Here is a 12539-nt window from a genome sequence, read left to right as displayed (position 1 = left end):
TAGGGGGACACTCCCAAGGTGCCTTGAGGCGATGCGTAGTAATTTTATTCAACCTAACGAGGGAAACCGAGGGATATGCTATCGCACTTCCCACTCCCACTTACTAAGAACACTCTCTCCATCCACCTTGATATTGACCTACCCAAACACCATCCATTAGGAGGACACGCCAAAGATGCTGCGAGGTCGAGGGTAGATCTCACGATGTGGACTATTTAAGAGGAACGTGAAAGGTTTAAGTGAAGCAACTTATGCTCCAAGTACCTCCCATTGAATGTTCTACCTAGGGTTCATTAACCTAGACAATCTGGCTACTGATTTTAGTCTAAGTCGTCTTTTTAAACTCTTCTCATAAACAACGTTTGTCTATGAAATATGTACAAGTTCAAGTAGTCATATTTAAACACTTTAATGGATTGTCCTTAACTTGTATGCATGCATCAAATCTATCTAATTCACCTTTCCAAGTAAGTTCCCAGGTAGGGGTGTTACGTTTCCAACAACTTAAATACCCCAGCCTAGACAGAACCCGCCTCAGACAAAAGATCCCTTCTAGATAGATTTGCTACACTTTAACCTTTTATTAGCCAATTTAATCCTATTAAACTGATTAAAAGATTAAAGCCTTAGGGTTGCTAATCATATTAGAACCGTGATCTTAGGTCTATGTGATTCAAGTTTTCAACATTTTAAAACCATGAATTAAACCTAAGTGAGCATGCATGTCTTTCTTATTTCTTTTAGTTCTAATTTCTCTTTAACCGTTAAAAAGAAACAACTAAAACCATTGCGCACAACGAGGCATTTATAACATTTATAAAGTAACCTATGTGTCATGCTTCATGCAATGTCCGGTCATTAATATATATAACTTTTATATAATGCGTAACAACCAAGCAAACATGCTATCATTCACCCTTATACTATAAAAGTATAATATAAAGATGATACATGTCAATGCTTTTTATGCTTGCATAAATATAACTCTTATATTATATGATGCATGAGCATGCTCTTACATAATTAAAATCATGCTTCTCTAAATTATAATAATGACAATAAAGAGATTATGCATGACTATTGCATAACCTAAGGTGGGATTTACTATATGTGCATACCATATGACATATAAAAAACATACATCACATGTAATAAATGAAGGATTAATGGACCGGGATGAGCCTTTACAAAAAATCGGAATGAAAAAATCCTATCTATTACATTTTCCATCAAGCAAACCGGTTCAAAGGCGAACCGGATCTTGAACTGCCAGGAGGTCTTCATCATGTAGCAAACACCATAGGTAGATGATCGTTCAGCGCGCACTAGATGATAGAAGCATAATTAAATGATTGCGTAGACGGCGATGAGGCTGCGAAGCCTGATCGTCTATGTGATCGCGTAGCGCGACGATAGGTAAACGATTTACCTTGCATTACTAAGCGATCGTTTAGTCAGTTACTAAGCGATGAATCTTACTGACCTAAGCGATGAATCTACACAACGCGATACTCAGCGATCGCATACCCAATCGTCAACACGATACGATCAACTTTTGATCGCATACCACATCATTTAACCGATGCGTTCTACAGCGATCGCGTACTCCACCGTCTCTATGATGTGATCAACAACGATCGCGTACCACATCTTCTGCATGATGCAATCAACCCTAGATCACTCTCTTATACACATCTAGATGTGTATAAGAGACAGGCGTACCACATCTTCTGCATGATGCGATCAACCCTAGATCGCCTCCTTCCTCGAAGAACTGCAATGCTTGCCCAGAACTTCTTCGACGAATGACTCAAAAATTCAAACAAACTTTGAATACAAACTCGGTAACGATTATTAATGCCCAAAAACGTAGGGGCCTTTACAAACAATCGAAATGTAAAAGGATCTAAATCAAACCGAGTCTAATCATCCCGAAAACATCCATTAATCCGCACATCTATAGCAAATTTAACCATTAAACAGTGTAGAAATGCACCCACCAAGAACGTAAATGCCATTTCGTTGCAACATATGAAATCGGAGTATCAGAATCTGTTTTTAATATCAACTGAAGGATCTCTTATCGAAGAGTTCCATGAGCACGTTCGGATTGCTCAGATCTCACAGTAACTGAAATACAACAATATACATTCAAACGCACAGTTATGCAAACAAATCTTAATTAATGGCATGCTTTGAACAAATAAACAAAGGATATGAGTTGCCATACCAGTTGAAGACAATCTTCAGAAACAACTTTTGATCATCATCCATTAAACTCTTTAACAGAGTCTTTAACCAATTGTCGCATACTTACAAAAAATCAATCTAATTCACCTTTTCAGGTTGGTTCCCAGGTAGGGGTGTTACGTTTCCGTCAGCTTAAGTACCCAGCCTAGACAGAACCTGCCTTAGACAAAAGTTTCCTTATAGATAGATTTAATACAATTTTAATCTTTTATGCCAATCAATTTAATCCTATTAAACCGATTTAAAAAGATTAAACTAGGTTGCTAATCCCATCAGAACTTGTGAACTTAGTTTTATCTCAATCTAATTTTAAAACCTTTTTAAAACATGAGTTCACCCTAAGTCCGCATGCAACTCTTTCTTATCGATTTTAGTTCTAATTTCCTTTATAACACTTATAACGGAAACAACCAAAACCAACCACAATGCCAAACAAACACATAAAAGGCATTCATAATGCTCATAAATAGCCTAAGTGTCATGCTTCATGCATTGTTCATTCATTGCTACCTTTTATATACCACTTATACAAAACAGCAACGAAACAAGCAAAACATGCTTCCATTCATCTTTATACTATAACGGTTATAATATAAAGATGATGCATGATAATTCTCACTGCATGCAAAATATAACTCTTATATTTCATGATGCATGCGCATGCTTTCAAGTAATTTCTTCATGCAAGATTATAACACTTATAACATGATGCATGAATGATTGCACAACCTAAGGTGGGTTTTAAACTATATGTCAAACATTTTTCCATATAAACAACATACATCACATGTATAATAAACAAATGTTGATGAACTAGCTAAAATTGCCTCAAATCTTCACAAACTAAAGCTAACTATCACAAAACAAGGAGTCTCTAGTTCAAACAGGCAAACCGAGTCTTGAACTGTCCGGGCAAAGAAACGTGTCTCCACTAATCGTGCACCAAACACCTCGAGATCGTCTACACGAAAGAACAAATGCTTTGCTCAATCGTTTAGCAATGATCGTGTACCTTTTACTATGTGATAAAACACGAGGTACGCGATCGTGCAGCGCGCTTTGCATAAGCAAGCCTTATACGATCTTCTAAACAACAATTATATGATGAAGCACTATCGTCTAAACGATCACTGAGTGAGCATCGTTTTCTAAACGATCCTTTTTCTAAACAATCGTGTAGTCAGTGACTATGCAATGAGCAAGCTAACTACACGATCATTTAGTGCGCACGATCGTTTAGTAAATACTACACGATTGTATAAAAAAATCTACATGATCGTTTAGATGAAACGATCGTTTACCTCTGGCTACACGACACGACCAACTCTTGGTCTTTTTCTTCACTGAAAACCGCATCTCCATGCTTCGAAACTTCATCATAAACGACTCGACTAAATTAAACACTTTAAATTACAGACTCGATAGCACGTTAATTATGCCCAAAAACCCAGGGGCCCTTACAAATTAACACTTTGTAATTTAAAGAAAGCTTTAAACAGAGGCAATTACACACAAAAACATCCATCAACGCCATCCACAAACGCATTTAACCATTAAATGCAATGCAGAAAACCCACCATGACTGTAAAAGTAGTTCAAAAAAGAAGTGAAATTTGGAATATCAGAACAACCTAGCTCTAATATCAATTGAAGGAAATCGAACATGAGGATTTCCATGAGTAGCAAAAGGATTGTTCTAAATTTCAATCGTATATGAACATTAACAATTACAGTATACAAACAGAAACAACAGGCTATGCATAAAACCAAAATTACAACATGCTTTACTAATATCAAGGGAAGAACAAACATACCTTTGAAGACTCATCTTCAACACCTTTGATCACGAACGGTCATTCAAAGAAAGAAGGCAACCACAAACACGCGAACACTTTGACCGTTACACTGCACGATCATAGCAAACTTGAACAAAGCGATCACCAAGATCATGAACACAACGGACTCCACATGAACACCACGAACGACCTCCAAAAAACCTTGACAATGTCGAGTTGAGTATGACACCACCACAATGGTTACCTTGGTATTCTCAGTGTGAGAATCCATAAGTGTGGGCTTTGTGTGGACTTGGTTAGAGGAAGAGACCGGAGGAGAATAATCGTGTAAACGATTAAGCAAGTGGGAGATGACAATGTCTATCGTATAGACGATGCCCAATCATTTAACAAAAGCTATGCGATCGTTTAGCAAGAAAGCGCCGATCGTTTTAGCTCATCGGCCAGCTGAGTGTCTATTATGTAGAAACACTCCACGATCGTCAAGTCTCTCAAATTTGTCGTTTAGTAAATCTTATTTACTTTGACAACCACCGTGAGAACTTTCCAAGAATGGAAATCTCAATCAACAAACACTAAATTTAGGAAAACATTTTTCCTTTTATCTCATGGTTATCATGAAACCACCAATAACCTCCCACTCAATTGGTTATTAGAGAAAAAGAGATAATTATCCAATAATTAATATTATTATTAAATTATATATGATAACCAATTTATCATACTATATTTCTAACCTATAGTTTTTAATATTTCATCTCATGAAACATATAAAACCATAGCTTTTTTTTCTATTCCATGACACTTAATGTAAATCTCATTTACATTAATCCTCCACTAGATATATCTCATACATCACACCGATCATATCATATATAAATGAATTACCTCTTGTCAATTTGAAACATTTCAAATCAACACCAAGAACTAATCTTCAATTTTGAATCTATTAAGCCACTAAGGGGACCTTATGGACCTGTAGCTCGAAGTTTCAATGGTACGTGACTAACTGACTAAACTTTAGTCACGGGATCCACCATCTGTTAACTGTCAGGCACTTCACTAAAGACCGACAGCTGAACTTTCCTTACTACAGATATATTATGTGTCCATCTTAACCAATCAACAGTGCAATAACCCTTCACAGATCGCTCGTAAGTATAGCTCGGCCAATAACCATTACGCCCCTGTAGTTACATCTAACTCCTTAAGTACCACTGATCCCTCTAATGAACATAAGTCATAGTCCTACTATGACTGAGTCCTCTCTTCCAAAGAGAAGCTATAGCCACTATGTTCAAGCCCCAGAATCAGTCCTTAAGGGAGCAATCTATCTACTTACACCTGCTTTGGGGAAGAAGTGAATTCCATCTTGTGTAACTAAGTTCCCAGCACCCAAATCAGATAAGTCCCCAAAAAGGTAGGCATGTTGAGTTGGCAATCTGGCCACTCTCACCCATACTAATCAAAAGACCGTCTTCAAAGGTAGGAGTTCCCAAACACTTAGGATTGAGGTCATGTCACCTATGGTCATTTAGGTGGTATGTAAGTCTCCAATATCAATGGCGTTATATACAGAGATAAATCGTCTCGTGGTCCGATCTTATATAAACTTTTTGTATAGGACACCCCCGCTCGCATGTCTCCACATGAATGGTCAGGATCTACCATATGTAGTAGTTCATAACACTTGCAAACCTCTACAAAGTGGGTCGTTTATGTAGTGTCACCAAGATCAAGAATCCCTCCTTAATCTTTATACTACAGACCTATTTAGGTTATCATTTAAGGCATGATCCACTTGTATATCTCATATACATGCTTAAGGTTACATACAATAACCATGAAGCTTTGTTTATTGGATATGAGTAAATGCCAGAATGAAATAACTCTTATTTTATTCATAACAATGTGTATAATTACAAAAAACGAGACTCCGGAAGAATTAGGACACCAATCCTAACAATTTGTAATAACGGTTGGGTCAAATGTTGTTTTACCCCCGAAATTACATCTTGCTTCTTAAGTCCCACTGATCCTCTAATAAACAAATGGTTTGTAATCCAATCACTAAATCAAGTCCTTCTCGAGCCAATGATAGAGTGGGGCCCCTTGTTGAAGACCTGGAATCAATGCTTAAGAGAACAACCTCTCTACTATCCCTAGAGATGGGTAGGAATGAATTTCGTCTTGCACCCTATGTATCCAACTATCTACTCGGTCTTACCCCTAAAATGGGAGGCTTATTGAGCCGTTACTATTGAGCCAACTCTCACCTAGGTCGAGTTACCTAGGTCATCAATTTGAAATAGTCAGTCTTAAAATGTAAACAACGTTATAAAGTAAGAGTGATTTATTCCTTCGTCCTAGTCTTATACAAACTCATTGCATAGGATGCCCCCACTCGCATGTCTCCACATGAACAATTCAGGATCACATCGTTTGTACTATCTACAAAATGGGTCAGGTCTGATAGTGTTACCAGAATAAGGTACCTAACCTTATTCATATACTATAAATCGTTTTGACTATTTACTCGAACTTGATCCATCATTATGTCTCTACATAAAGTTCAAGTATTCATGTAATAACGATGGATCTTAGTTCATTGGATTTAGTCTATACAAGTACAATTTACCTATTCAACAACAGTTTGATTTAATAAATGTCAATAATATTGATAATAGAAAATGTTTAACATTACAAACTACAAGACTTAGGACATTTGATAACTTGTAGAAATACAAGTTATTGTATCTCTTTCATTTAAAATAATAAGGCAAAGGCATGAAATTTAGATAATTTTTACCAATAACTCTATACAAAAAGCGAAGCATGCGATCATATATTTCTAATGTATAACATATTTAAATTTCAGACTAATTATACTACTTCTGTGCATAATATCCTTCAGCAGTCTGATGATCGTGCGATCACATATCCACTGATACGTTCAAAGCAAGAGTTGCTAGAGAAAAAAAAGTAAAGACGATCGCATAAGCTGCAAGCATTGAGGCAAGACATGACATGGGCGGTGGGTGTCACATCACAAGTTGCATTGGTGGCCGACAAGAAACAATGAACCCTTGACACATTGCAGATGGAGCGGAAGGATATGGGATTTAATGAACCTATCAACGCAATCATGAGTTTGAGAAAAGAAGTACCCATGCAAATGCCATGCAGAAGGGGACGATAATATATATCGTGACATATATCGTGGGATACATTGTGGGATATGAGAAGAAGACCCTGAGAAGGGATTCAGCTAGAAACCCTTACCAATTTTCCATAGAAACTCCTTAATGAGAGCTTAAGATTCTAGGGATAGAAGAATATAATACTGTTCAATCATCTAAGTGAAGCAGTTGTAAAACGAGTCGAAGGAAGTAAGACATTGCGAACCATAGCTAGACTCTCTGACCCTTTCTCTTTGTTTTCTGTAATTGTATTGTATTTCTTGTATTGACAAATTCAGATTTGCAGTATGAATACATGTTTGTTATATATCTTGTCTATCTTTTTCACCAACATCATGCATAGGTAAATCACTTCATGGGTTGAAAATATTGTAGCTAACACGACTAAATAACTTGAGGAATCATGCGATCAACTTGTTTTATGCATGCTTATATTTATTGCTTGAATTGATTGAGAAATTGTTCCAAAGTAAAGTTAATCTAAGTTTGAAAGAATTTAGATTAAGACCTCATAAAACAAGAGAAAATGTTCCTTAGAAATAAGTACATTCTCTACATATTACACCTATCACATACATCATAGAGATAAGATAATGTGACAAACACTGAGAAGTGTTGGTCGTAACATTAAGTATATAGCTTGATCAAATATTTCATCTAGTTGTTTAGAAAGAGTTAGTAAAAATCCTTCTCAACCCTCCTATCGCATAACTATTATCCAATTCACACTGCTTCATTTTAAACACAATCCCCATCACATATTTAGGTTTAAGTTAGCTTATTCGATCACCTCTTTGAACATTTTAACTCGTGCTAAGATCATATTTTTAGTCTCATTGCGCGCTTACAAGCAATCTCTGCGTTCGACCCTAGACTCACCAGGAATTTTAGTCAAATTTGCACTTGAGTTTTATTAAAGAAAACTTAGCATTAAATCTCATAAGCATTATTATTTCATCGCATGTACATAACACATCAACGTACAACCCAACAGTTTGTGGTTTGGTTTGGTGGAGGTTTCTGACTATTTTTTGCTATTGATTTTGATGTGTTTTTGCCCTAAGGGCTGATATGTTTTAGCTTGTTTTGTGTTGTTCTATTGATGTTATTGTTTTTGTCAAGACTTTCTTTCAGACATCATAAGCCAAAGGGGGAGTTTGTTGGAGATTTGGTTTGTTGGCTTTATTATTTTCTCTAAGGCAGTGGTTCTATAGATGTCTTAAATAAAGTATTAACATCCAATTGTGACATTAGAGTATTTTCCTGTAGAATATTTTCTATATCTAGAAATATTCGACTGTGATATTAATCCAATATTTTTTTTTGAAGCGCACTTTTTTATTCCAAATGAGGACTTATTTCCTTTATTAGATTAGTTTATTTAAAGTGAGTGTCACATACCATTTAGGGTTGTTGCATTAGTGTAATTGAGCAAGATGTTTTACTATATTCCGGCTAAACTATTCTATATTGAGTTCTTGCTTGTTTGCTCACTATTCCGTTGTGCATGTTCCTCATCCATTGAATGCAACACGTTGAAGAGTTTCAAGGTCTTAGGGAAGCCTAAGCCATTGCTGCCAGATAAGGGATTCTCAGTCTTAGAGGGAGCCTAAGACTCAGCTTCAGAGAATGATTTCTCTGTCCTAGGGGGACTAAGAGTTGAAAGGAGTTCATTGATCCAAGCGGAATATAATCAAGTTGAGAGGAGTTTCACACACTATCGGTTTTTGAAGTGTCAGATGCTAATATTAACATACTTCGGGGGAGCCTAAGTTTAGTTGAGAGAGAATCTCACATCTAGGGGGAGCCTAGGTGCAATATGAGTTAAGCTTTACGTGAGCCACTGTAGTAACTGGTGTGTTACAGATAAGTACTACATTGTAAATTACTTAGTTTTTTTTAATATTAATGGATTATCTTTCCTGGGCTTTCTACCCCCCAGACATAGGTGTTTATTACCAAACTAGGTTACCAACTGTTGTCTGTTTTTACTTGTTTACTTGTTGTTGGTATTTTTGTTGTTATAATTGTTGTTGGTGCTTTTAGTTTTGTTGCGTGCTTTGAGATCATCTTGGACATGTTAGGTAAGTGGGTTTGAAGGAAATCTCGTCTTATTATGAGATTAAGATTATTGAAACACATTGGTTGTTCTAGAAGCGTTGACTAGTTCTCCTTTATTAGTGCATAGACACGTGAGGTAGAGTCAAAATGTTTGGAAGCGATAAATTTGTTAAACCATAAGATGACTGATCTTATCGAGGTGGAGTTTATGGTTCACAATGTCAATGAATTGGCTCAAAATTGGGGAGGTCTTCTTTTCTCACACCCATCTTCGATTAATGTCTTAACTCATCTCCTTGCTCAAAAAGCTATGGTGGAGAATTGTACAAAATTTCTCTAGATTTCTTAACCATAGTTGTTTGTCCAAATGGTGTCAATGATTTAATCATGTAATTCCTCTTTATTGTATTCCTTTAAGAAGATGAAAAAAAAGTCTCAACGTTTTAAGTAAATATCAGGAAGAGAAATAGAAATCAATCTCATTCAAATACAAAAGACCAACTATATATTAGTTTTAATCTAATTTATTTAAGAGTACATTAAAGTTTTCAAACACATAGATTTAAGGAACGAAAACTTCCCTTCTCTAATTAGTTCATCAATAAATCTTCAACAAATAGTTATTTAACATTTTTTTTAAATATTTGTAATAAACATAAATTATGTTCTAATCTAAGTTGATGAAAGCGGCTAATTTTTCCAACAAATCAACTGCCTTTTCACTCTCTGGCTTCTTCAAATGAAACACATGACCTTTTTCGTCGTGCTCCACCATCTCCACCGCCCCATTCCACCCGCTCCTCTTCAAATCCTCATCGTAATTTCTACCTCTAAACTTCAAAAAATCTTCTTCCGCCAAAAAAAATCCACTCTCCCACATGGCAGCTTTACCAGATCCTCTATGGTTGGACTCACCAACCTGATCTGATCTGAACACAGATACTTCTACAGCGTATCGTCTCCCCCGTCGCCGAAGAATGGGTGAATCAAAGCCATTGCCACCACCTTCACTCCGCCTAATTGCTCTACTGATGAACCTGCTTGAGTAGCCAAGTGATGGCAGATGTTTGCGCCGGCACTATCACCAGCCAAACAGACCCGATCCAAAACTGCATATTTGTTCAGCCATGGCTCTGGACCCTTCCTGTTGGTATAGAAGATTTAGCTCAAATGACATATAGTATGTATTACTAATCTGGTATAAATTGTTTATCAATATTGCACTAAAATACATACGTCACTTAGTAAATGTATTACTTTAGCAAAATCAACCTAATTCAACTTACTCCACTTATTTGTTAAAAAAAAAAAAAAAAAAACCAAGGTGGTGGTAGAGGTTAAAAACGAGACAAAACATACTAAAACTAAGTTAATAAAAATATTATTACTTTAATCTATACATACATACATACATATATATATGTATCACTACAAAAAAAAAATACATTTCTCGATATTCACAACTTTTAATTAATTGATGTTTTTTATGAAAAAAATATCAAGTAACATGTACTTAGAGGAAGATGTCAAGATAAATGGAAAAAAAAAAAAAAAGAAAAAGCAAGGTTCACAATTTTTACTCCTTAAATTATAGTCTTCAAAGTTCTAAATTTGTATTTAGTTTTAATTTGATGTCTAATTTTAAATGCTTTTATGATTTTTTTTTCTTTTTTAAAAAAAGCTTTAAACATGAATTTGATAGTTTAGATAAATCCCATGGATTTCGAGGCCTATAGTAGAGGAGAACGCAAGGTTTGAAATAAAACCGGTCATGCTCCAAATGATCCAGAACGTAGGGAAATTTGGGGGTCTGCAAGGTGAAGACCTGCATGCCTACCTTATCAGTTTTGTCAAAATGTGCAGCAACTTCTCATTACCTGACGTTACCTTTGAGGATATTAGACTGTATTTATTCCCTCACACCTTGAGGGACAAAGCCAAGAGGTGGACTCACTCACTAGAGCCGAACGAGAATACATCATTGGATCAGCTGGTTGAGCGATTGATGAAGAAGTTCTTACGGTCAGCCGTCAACACAAGGCGACGAAAGGACGTGTTAAACTTTGAGCACATGGACAATGAGACCCTGAGAACCGCCTGGGCGATTTCGAAGATTGGTGAAGAACTGCCCTCATATCGGGATACCCGATTGCATTTTGATGGAGACATTTTACAATGGCCTAAACAGATCGACGCAAGCTGTTGCTGACGCCTCCGCAGCAAGAGGTTTTATGGACATGACGTATACCGAGGCCAAGGTCATCCTTGACCGCATATCGTGGAACATGGATGACTAGATTGATGATGGTTATGGAGGCAGAGGCTCTGAAAGAATAAAGAATGACACTGCCATTTTCCCTGCAGAGACAATGACGACTCTGGCCGTACAGATGGCTGCGGTGACCTCCATACTCCAATCGATGGCGATCAATCAAGGAGCCATCCCCCAACAATCTGTGCAACCCGCTGCGCCGGCTCAAGTGGCCGCAATAAGTTGCGTTAATTGTGGAGGGGCTCATGTAGCAGAAATGTGCCCTTCGAAAATGCAGCAAGTATGCGCCATCCAAAACAACCCCTTCAACAACACTTACAATCCGGGTTGGAGGAACCATCCTAACTTTGGTTGGGGAGGGATTCCTAACCAAGGGGGGCCAAGCAACCATCAAAGTGGCAGTCGAGGGAACCCACTTCCTTTTCACCATAACTCGAATCAGGGTCAACCAAGGCAATCGCATAATTAGCAACCCTTATCTTCAAACACCTCTGGAAGCTCATTGGAGGCCCTGCTCAAACAATATATGGACAAAAATGACGCAGTGATGCAGGCGCAGGCGTCTTCAATTCGAAACTTAGAGATTCAAATGGGCCAGCTGGCATCAGAGCTTAGAAACAGAACACTTGGTACGTTGCCCAGCAACTCTGAAGCCCTAGGATCTCATGGAAAGGAGCAATGTCCCTAGGACATTGGGCAGGCAAACTGGACCTCCTGCAGAGGTGTGGATTGCGCTCATTCAAAGAAAATCATCTTCCGGTCCATATCTCACATCTATGTTTAAATGCTTTCTTTAATTCTTGTCTTTATGAATTTATTCTTCATTTACTGTCCTTGCATTTATTTCTGTACTGTTTTAATTCATTTTACTTTTCCGTCATTAATGCATTATTCTTTAATTGGTGAATGATTGAGTAATGAGAAGAAAATTTATTACCGCAAGTCATAGCAACTTGCGTT

The 12539-nt window shown here is 37.0% G+C and overlaps 1 pseudogene; it reads right to left on the bottom strand.

The window, feature by feature from the left end:
* Positions 1-9974: 9974 nt before the first annotated feature.
* Positions 9975-11138, bottom strand: LOC120089144 (annotated as a pseudogene).
* Positions 11139-12539: the final 1401 nt, after the last annotated feature.

The sequence above is a fragment of the Benincasa hispida genome, chromosome 10 (genome assembly GCF_009727055.1).
Source record: "Benincasa hispida cultivar B227 chromosome 10, ASM972705v1, whole genome shotgun sequence".
NCBI classification, from domain to species: Eukaryota; Viridiplantae; Streptophyta; class Magnoliopsida; order Cucurbitales; family Cucurbitaceae; genus Benincasa; species Benincasa hispida.
Note: the sequence above shows the minus strand (reverse complement) of the source record. Positions and strands in the feature narration are given on the sequence as shown.